Raw genomic sequence first — 9,701 nt, forward strand, 5'->3', positions numbered from 1 at the left:
TGCAGAGACCAGGAGTGGTGAGTCCCTAAGCCGAGTGGGGACGTCTCGCCACTTCCGAAGGGCCTTGGAGAAATCCCCAATACTCTAGCCGCAGAGCATCGGCTCCATCTCAGGAGGCAGAACCGGGCTTCCCCAGATAACTTAGAGCTCTTAAAAGGAACTCCTGGGATTTAATATCGACAGGAAGATTCCCTTTTAATTATTGCTTTGGGTCGTATCTTCCAAAGCCTGGTCAGGCACATTACAAGGGGATGGTAACGCTACAGTGAGTTTTTACATTGGCTTCAAACTCACAGTAAATACATGCAACAATGTCCTTGTAGCCTTCACTGAGCTGCACCCACCTTGAGTGGGGGCTGGGCGGGGGGGGGCTCATCTATGGCCAGGAATAAGCTGCTGAAGTCGGAGGCAGCCCAGCCTCCTGAGGCCCTTTAATGAGCACTCCTTTCCTGTAAGATGAGTCCCTGCCCCAGATGTCCTATCTGGCTTCTGCAGTTCTATTTCAGCATCACTCAGCAATGGACAGATAAGGTAATACCTCTGAAAGTTCCCAGACGGAATGCTGCCTGACTCTCATCACTGAAATCTTACTCTCCTCCTTTAAGGTCTGAAGGGCTGCTTGTGTGGAGGGAGCAGGGAGGATGTGGGGAGAAAGACAGAAAGGACGCTTGAACGAATTGGTGATAAGGAGACCCCCGGAGCAGAGATACCCACCGTTGATCCCAACAGAGCTCTGGGTGGGGAAAGGAGATGCCAAAGGGCCTCTGAAAACTGTGGGCTGGCTCTTCGAATGTGTCCTCTGTAGTTGAGCTTGTATTTTTTACTTTAGTCCTAATTTCGACATGCACAAAAAAATAAAACTTAAAAGAGCCCTAGACAGGGAGTCAAGACTTTCCCAGTCTCTGTTCTTAAATTTATTTCCCAGGGCACTTGGCTCAAGACACACATCTTGGCTTTGGTAGAACCCAGACCAGAAGCTAAATCTCATTATAATTGTTGTTGTTACTATTATTGATCTTGTTATTGTTTGTTGCTTTCTCTGCAGGCTGCTAAGAACTTGACAGGCATGAAAACATTTGAGGTGAGTTGAATGGGCATTTCTCCAAAGAAGATACACAAAGGACCAACAGACACATGAAAAGATGCTCAACATCATTAGCTATCATGGGAAGTGGGAGTAAAACCGCAATGGTAAGGCACGTTCTCGCAAAGAGCCATGAAAGAAGAAAGGATGGGGTGGGTGTGGAGAGATTGGAAGCCTTGCTGCCTTGCACAATGGAGTAAGTCTCTGTGGAGAACTGTTGGGCCATCCCTCCAAAAGTTAAACATAGAATTACCACACGACCCAGTGATTCTACTCCTAATTACGTACCCCCAGGGTAAAACAGATACTGAAATAAAAACCTGTACACGAATACTCACATCAATATTCACAATAGCTAAAATGTACACATGACCTGAAGGTTCATTAACAGACGAATAAATAAACAGAATGTGGGGTTTATGTGCAATGGAATATTATTGAGCCATAAAAGGAATGAAATGCTGAAGCCTGCTACAGTGTGGATGAACTTGAAAATCATTATGCCTAGTAAAAGAAAGGAGACACCAAGGTCACAGAATGCTGATTTCATTTCTAAGAAATCCCCACACAGAGACCAGAAACAGAGGCGTCACTGGCATGGGCTGGGGGAAGGGCAGAGGCTGCTCCGTGGACACCGAGCTTTCTCCTGAGAAGATGAAGACGTATTAGAGCCAGAAAGGTGTGGCGGGTACACAACACAAATGTCCTAAGTGACAGTGAATTGTTCACTTAAACTGGTTATTTCTTATTACTGTGATTTTGTCTCAATTAAAAAACCATTTGAAATTCTTTAATCCTTACGATAAACCTGTGATGTGGGCAAAATTTCTCCCATTTTTTTTGATGAGTCAAGTGTTTTTTTTTCTTTGAGATACACATTATTTCTAGCAGAGGCAATGTGGTGTTATATTCAGGCTGGGACTTTATAGATGATGACATATAAATGATAGAATATAAGCATAAGGCAGAAAACAACCAAGACATGCCTTGGTGCTTGATGCCCAGTCCCATTTGCCATAAAATTCCTAAATTTTAATATGCAACTAAAATGCTGGAATCACAGTCCTACTCAACACAGCCGAGGACCACCAGCCCTCTCAGTCTGTAGTGAATTAGCAAAAAAAAAAAGGTTCGATAAAGACCATTATTGTGGGGATTTAGTCCCCCTCATTGTGGGGACTAAGACGTGTCCTGTCTGATTCTCCTGTGAGCTAAGCATCTTCCAGCAGGTATTTATTTTCAGAGGGATGCTGCCTGTGTGTGTTAAGGAGAAGGTCCTGGGGAAGGAAGCTGGAAGGGAATTTCTGAGTGAGCAGGTGAGAGGAGCTTGGCTCCAGCCTGGCTTTCCTCAGCCCTCCTCATTTGGAAACATGTATGTCAGAAAACACATACATCACTGTTCTTTTTCTGTTTTTCTGTAGTGACCATTATATAAATAATACACAGAGAAAGCCTTGAGTGAGTAGAAGGTTTTGTTTTTTTTGCTGTTTGTTTGTTTGGTAGGGCATAAATGCTTAACCAATCAACAAAGCACTGCATGTTTTTCCAAACACTGCTGCTCTATTCCCAGGTTTACGCCCTGTGACTGACCCACTTGGCTTCCTGTGTGGTCAGTGGTCACAGCCTCTCTTTGTCAGTCTGTCCCCAAGGCAAGCAATGCCAGCCTGCCACAGTCCCTGGGGATGGCTTTGATGACGTTTCTCTCTTCATAATTCCTCAATACAGTCGAATGTCTTAGTCTAGTTTTGAGGGGTTTCCACTGGTTTTTTTAGACTCATTGCCCAAGACCGAAGTTAAATTCGATCTTTTCTATTTTTTCTTTTTAAAATAATAGTACCTGTTGCTGAATAGCTAACATTTATCGAAGGCTTCTTATATGACAGACCCAAAGCCAAACACTCTACCTACATCATTTCACTTAAATTTCACGATGCTGAACACACCAGGTATTGCCCAACTGATGAAACTGGGGCCAGAGAGAGTAAATAAATATACAACTGCTGACGGTCAGGATGAGAACTTGAATCCAGACTATTTGGGGTCCAAACTGCCTGCTTGTAGGTTCTGGTCTTGATTTTGCCTCTTACATTTCTGTTTTTACAAATTCTTTTTTCCCTGTTTTTACAACTTCTGCTCTTGCACCCCATCCCTAATGCCAAGTTCAAGGGTAGCTTCCTTCGCTCTCTTCTGCTTTCCTCTAACCAACCCTGACCCCTGAGGCTGAAAGGGTCTTTTCTTTACTTGGACTAACTTAGGGGAGCCATTGTCTTCGGTCTGTTGCTGGCATTTTTCTTCTCGAGGTTCTCATCCTCACACTACTAATTCTGGGATAGTAGTGAGGAGGGCAGGGATCGCGTCGAACACTTGTTTCTTCAACCTGGTCTAGGACAGTACCTTATTCGATAATCATGTGTTCAAAAATCCTTACAGGTTACCTACCAGGAAATAGATTTTTAACATACAGGTTTGTTAAAAGTTCCTCATGAAAGTGATTGCATCTCATCAATCTTTTACTAAAGGCAATTTTTTTGATATTTTGGGAGAATTAAATAAATGGGGTGAACCTTAGGATAATATTCCCAATCTTAAGATATGACTAAAGTGCTTAAAATACGAAGTGCTAAAACTTATTTTTATCCGAGTGCTTAAACCAACATTGAGACTAAAGGGAAAAGAAATTACTCTTCGTAAATCTGTTACTTTAAACCTCTTATTCTCATGAGTTTCATGATAGGTCCAGATAGAGAAATTAATTTACAGAAGTAGTCAGCATAACTGCTCAAAAATGCAAGCATAAACTACTATGCAGTTTTCCTTTGTGTGACTTCTGCATATTTCAATATTCAGTTCATCACCTTTAAGGTGTTCAAGTTCACCAGCTGTAAGAATACCTATAAGATTATAGTGCAGCATTCAAAACAAACTGTTATTAAAAATAAATGAATCAGCACATTCTTAGCAGAATTGTTTTCTCATGTGACTTGTACTACTTAACTAACTTTTTCTTTGCGATTGTTCATTTATCATATCAAAAGTTCCTTTGGACATCTGCTTAAGTACAAAAGCACAGGCTTGTTGAAAATGTTCAGTAGAAAAATGACTCTATGCTCTATATTTATAAAAGCAAGATATTCATGGGGCCAGTCACTAAGGTTTAGCTAAAGATCCTTCTTCAGTTTTTAAGATACCAGGAAGCCGTATAATTTTCAATGTCAGTGTCATCTGTTTCCCAATGAAGCTTCATTTACATAGAGCTTGTAGTACTAAACTTCAGAAAGCTCTTCTGCCTAGTTCGGACCAAGGGATATTCTTCATAGAGCTCATCTCAAAATCACTTGCAGTCCAAAGTGCCTATGCAAAACCATTAATCTCAGAATGTGTCTAAACACCAACCTTGAGACAGGCTGCAATTTACCATTCTCTCTGACAGACAAATAGCTGGAGGAGCAATGTCATTTAACCCTAGAGCTTTCTTTCGTAGTCACGGAAAGGAAGGTTTTTTTTTTTTTATATTGCCTTGTCATAAAAGAACTACAAAATCCATCAACGCGGTATGACTTTACATATAAAAGTTACACCGTGCATAGATATTTTAGTCATCGTGTGAAACACAAACAAGACAGTCTTTAAATCAATTTCATGCCCAAGGAGTCAGCATGGACATGTATTGACTGATTTTATAGCTAAAACGGAAAATATATGGAGATTTGACTGCTCAGTTTTGACAGGGATGCTTTTGGCTGTATCTTTCACCTGTAGACACAAGTACCCAATTGGGAAGGAGTCTCATTTGCATAAGCTGGGAGTGTCCTCCATGTAGGTGTTCAGACATCCTTATATCAGATAAATGCGTGATTAGGGGGCATGTGTTTTGCAAAATATAAGTTAGCCTGAAAGGCAGGCACCTATTAGGACGTGCAATCAAATACATGCTGATAGTCTTAGTGAAGTGGGTTGAAAAGGTCACTCGTGAAACACATACCCAGGAATATATATAATTTTTATAAATTAGCAAAAAATGTTAAAAACTCTAACAATGAAAGTATTTATTGGTTAAAAAATGTTATTTTGGTAAGAATACCTACCATGAGATTTACCTTCTTAAGAAATATTTAAGTGTAGAATACAGTGTTTTTAACTATGGGGACAATGAAATACTTAACTTTTTTGTTTACTTTAAAAGCGTACATGAACGTAAGTAAGAAGTGAGACAGCTGCCACTGACTTTGCATAATCCTATGCCAATTACTAGATCAATGCAAAATGGATACTTAGGGGCATATTTCATACAGTATTTGGAGGGAGGTATACTTCCATGAGATTCTCATCATATATTGCAATAGGACCTATTTGCACAGTATTGAGGGTAATTGAAACTGATGTGAGAAATTCACACAAGAACTAAAGTGACAGCCCAGAAAAAAGTTAGGTCTTTTAAATAACTTTGCAATTAAAAAAAAAACAAGATTGAAGGTAGAAGTGCACCAAGAAGAAAAAGTAGGCAGCTAGATGAAGTACAAGCCACCAGACCTGAGGCTGGGTGCCTGCCAAAGTCCTGCACAGCAGTGGCAATGGCCACCTTGCATTCAAGTCCTCTGTCTTTCACTGGGAGCCAACATCCCCATTAGAAGCAATTTGAAAGCTGTACAGGAACAAGAGGTGGACAATATAAGTCAAAAGACTAAAATCATCTCCAGCGCCACCTCAATCTGTTTCCTTGCTTTTTTTCCTTGCAAGAGTTCTGGTCAGCAACTCAGAGTAACCCATCTGTAGGCATTTTGTAGAAAATGACAATTTTATTGAAACATCTAAGTGAAAACTGATTTGGTGGGTTTCATCTGATAGAGAAAAATTTGACCTACATCCTAAACTTTCAGTGATAGTGCCATATCAAGATATATAACATTTCTTTGACCCTCAAATAGTGAGGTGACAAATATATTTTCATGTCCTATTGCAAGTGCCACCTATCTAAGGTAATGCATATATCTGCCTAGGCAACATATGCTTCTTTTTTTAAATTAAATTCATGTAGTAATATTGATTAAATATATGGCTCTTAGTGTCCAGGTACATGTGACCTATATTATTTCAGGTCATTGGAGATTTTAATTCCCTAGCAAGTGAGCACCAGAAACATTCATCTGCCTTATATCAGCAATACATCATTATCACTCTTAGCTTTATGATATCTTAAAATTCATCTTCAGTTTGTGTATACTTGTGTGTGTGTGTCAAGTTGAACTTTTAAATTTGGGATTTGCTATAGAAAATGTGTTTAGGTGATGGTCCTTGGTAACCTATAGACTACTCACTCATTCCTAAGGACGTACCACAGTACTTGTATTGGGACGATATTCCTCAGAACGAATCGGTGCATTTGTATGCGGCACCTTATTCCTTTAGCTGAGCTTCCCTCTCAAAAGAGTACCAAGTATCTATTCCTACTGTATATAAGGTTATCTTAATGTTTGTTTTAGGAATGTTATTGAAATAAAAAAGCAACATCAGCAAAACCAAATGTGATCCCCTTTGTGCATTTTGGGTAAAACTGGCTAATATTTTCACATTGATTTCCCTTAGGTGATAGGGTTCTTTACAAATACTGTAACAATTCAAGTCTTTTTGATAAGGGCCAGGCAAAGCTTAGAGTAATCAATATGATAAGCAGTGTATTAAAGCTTATTCTTGAAAATCAGAGGATCATCAACTGAACAAACACAGGTTCAAGTTATATCTGTAGCATAAAGGTTGCATTTGGTTGCTTGTAGAATGAGCCCAGTTTTCAGTGTTCAGCTTTTGCTCTGCTGCTGCTGCTTCCTGCACTTTCCAGCATCACGGCCTGTCTCTTCCCACCCCTGTCTCCTTCATCCTGCCCCAGACACTCTTTGTCTGACTCTGGATACTAGTTCTGATCTCTTTTCACTTGGCCAATGCTAGCTGTCCAGAAAATAAGAATGGAAGAGCTGTGATTTCCTCTTTAAATTTTTGTTTCAGCTCCTTCGAAAATAGAAAACAACCCACTTCAAATTCCTGTCATCTGCATTTACAATATTCCACAGCAGTGTAACAACCACTTTACTTCTCCAAAGATTAAAATGTTGTCCTTCATAAGTGGGAAGAAAATTTTTAACAATCACAGATTAGGAGCTTTAAATAGTTTCTTAAGGAGTGAAAAAAAAAACAACCTAAAAGTAGTTTGGTAAAGATGAACTTATTTCTTAGAGGTTTAGATATAATTGAAGAATTGTAAAAGAAGATTCAAAAAACACATTTGCTAGTGACCAATTTACCTTGATATTCAAAGTAAAGAACTTTTTTTCTTCATCTGAGGTCAATTTTATGGTATCCCTGGCAAAAATCTATAAAAACTGAACATTATTAAATATATTTAATATGTTGCTAAACTGAGAAAAATAAATTAGGGTCAATAATAGAACCTAAAATCTTTTTAGCTTTTTCAACATTTTCTAAGGTTTGCATTCCATAAAATGTATTTTGTGTGGCACAAAAGACAGCAGGTAGCTCCAGAGTAGAAATAAACCATATCTCTTGATTTTCACATGCAATTAACTGGTAGCCATACAATTATTTATAACCTTAGAACTTTCCATATTTCGAAGATAGAATCAAATATATTTCAGTAGAATTGTGTCCTTAAGGATGAAACAAAAAGCAAACAGAATCACCCATCCGGTTACATGATTCAAAGGGCCCACAGAGGCTACTTTTGAAAGGTGTTGCTTTCCCAATAAATTAAGAATTAGCAAAGCCTCAAGGCCTTCAAACATGTTCTTGACTTTATTACGCACGCAATCCAATCCTGAGCTTTTGTTAAGTCGGCTCTTTTAAATATTTAACGCAGCCAGAGACATACATATCTGTAAAAATAGATTTTTAAAAACGATTAATCTGTACTATCTCTTAAAAGTTGAGGCCTTTATCTGGGATACAAAAGCCATAAATTTCTCGGCAGAAATCCTCCAAGGGGATTTCTAGCTCAGACTCCTTATGTTTCACTTTGTTTCCGACTGTCTGATTACTGGACGCAAGCAGCCTGCGTGCGGGGACCTAAAGAAGCACGTGTCACCTCTGCTTGGAGGTCAAATGAGAGATTTGGGTCCAGGGAGATAGAACCTCTTTATTTTCTTTCTTTCTGTAGCTTCTCTCAATTCCTCTCTCCCCCCGAAGGTCCTCCACTCTAACTTTAAAATATCTGATTCCCCCCTGCATCCGCTCACAGCCTCTGAGGCTCACGCTTTATTCTCCTTCAGGGTCCAGTCCTCCTCTAAACACTTAACCATCCAATGCCTTGTGTAAAAAGAATTCCCAGCAGTCGATTTTCAAATGAAAGACACAGTGCTGAGCATCTGAGTGTTTCCCAGTGCTGGTGTCGGTACCTGGAATGCCTCCTGTTGACAATGATGGCCAGCACCGGGGGCATTCCAGATCTTTCTATTCTGAGCCGTCTTCAGAAATCATCCCTATCTGATTGTTCTTTCAGATCAAATGAAGCGGGAAGACAAAGTAAGCTTGAGCATATTCTTTCACGCTGCCCTTTGTTGTTAAAAGGGGGAGGAATCCCACTAGGACCCCTAACTCACTTTTAGATATTACCCAACTTCTGTAAGAATTTCTATTCTTCCTCCCCAGCCCGCCCTCCCCCCTCCACCCCTCCCCTCTCCGTCAGTCGGTTCCATGATCAGGATGAATGAGTGTTTCTCTGCTCCTCTCAGGTTTGTTCTATGCTGCTAAGCATTAACAGTGGAGCACACCAAGGCCGGCCGCAGAGAAATGAGACTAGGGGAACATTTGCTGATTTTGGAGGATGTGGCATGCAGCTGCCTGAACTTAACTCAGAAAAGGGTAATGTCCTTTCTTAAAAACAATACTTGCAGACTTTCCAGTCTCATTCCTGGAGCTCGTGCCGTGGGGTGTTTCTAAGGGTTGCTTATCTTGTGAAAACTGTGAAAGTGTTCAATGTGTTTGCAGCTGTGGACAGACGAGAAGGGGACCGTGGCCCACGCCGGCCTGTTCACCGGGCGCTCCCTCTGTTGCCCATGAATGCTCTGAAGGAAGATGTGGCAAAGCACCTGCCATTGCAAAGGGAAAGGAAAATAACAGTGCTGCTGGTAGGCTTTTAAAAACATCTTTCTTGTGGGACACAGGAAGTCGTTTTCCATCAAATCGGTACGTGACATAATGCGGTGTGTTGCAGCCATTGTTAAAAACAAACAAATTGGAATCGAGCTGCGTACAGTGAGTCTTAGATCTCTCAGTCAGTCGCACACGTTAAGATGGTTGAGCACGCAGAGCTTATAAATTCTCCTGTTGGAGAGGGTTTTGGAGAATTTCACAAAACTCAGTGGGATCTTGGTGGGGATACTGACATTTACCACTGAGTTCTTTAATGATAGCTAAACAAGAGAACACCACTCCTAATTTACTCAAGTAGAATTCAATACCATAATGAGGCGATCGCAGAACACTGTTCTTTTATGAAACCGATTTTCACGCTCTGATTTTTAACTCTTCTTTACCAGTGACTTGACTTTGTTTCTGCAGCCTGCATTCTGGTGCTGTGCATGCATTTTCTTATATGATGATTTCATTTTCC

General features: G+C 40.2%; 1 long non-coding RNA gene across 1 annotated transcript; it reads left to right on the forward strand.

Moving 5' to 3' along the window:
* The first annotated feature begins 8,794 nt into the window (after positions 1 to 8,794).
* LOC119036863 (uncharacterized) lies at positions 8,795 to 9,216 on the forward strand. The gene is made up of 2 exons (XR_005080083.2): positions 8,795 to 8,950; positions 9,077 to 9,216. It is a non-coding gene; the product is annotated as an uncharacterized LOC119036863 (long non-coding RNA).
* The last annotated feature ends 485 nt before the right edge of the window (positions 9,217 to 9,701 follow it).

This window comes from Artibeus jamaicensis, unplaced genomic scaffold, assembly GCF_021234435.1.
Source record: "Artibeus jamaicensis isolate MK-2021 breed Jamaican fruit bat unplaced genomic scaffold, CSHL_Jam_final scaffold_833, whole genome shotgun sequence".
Lineage (NCBI taxonomy): Eukaryota > Metazoa > Chordata > Mammalia > Chiroptera > Phyllostomidae > Artibeus > Artibeus jamaicensis.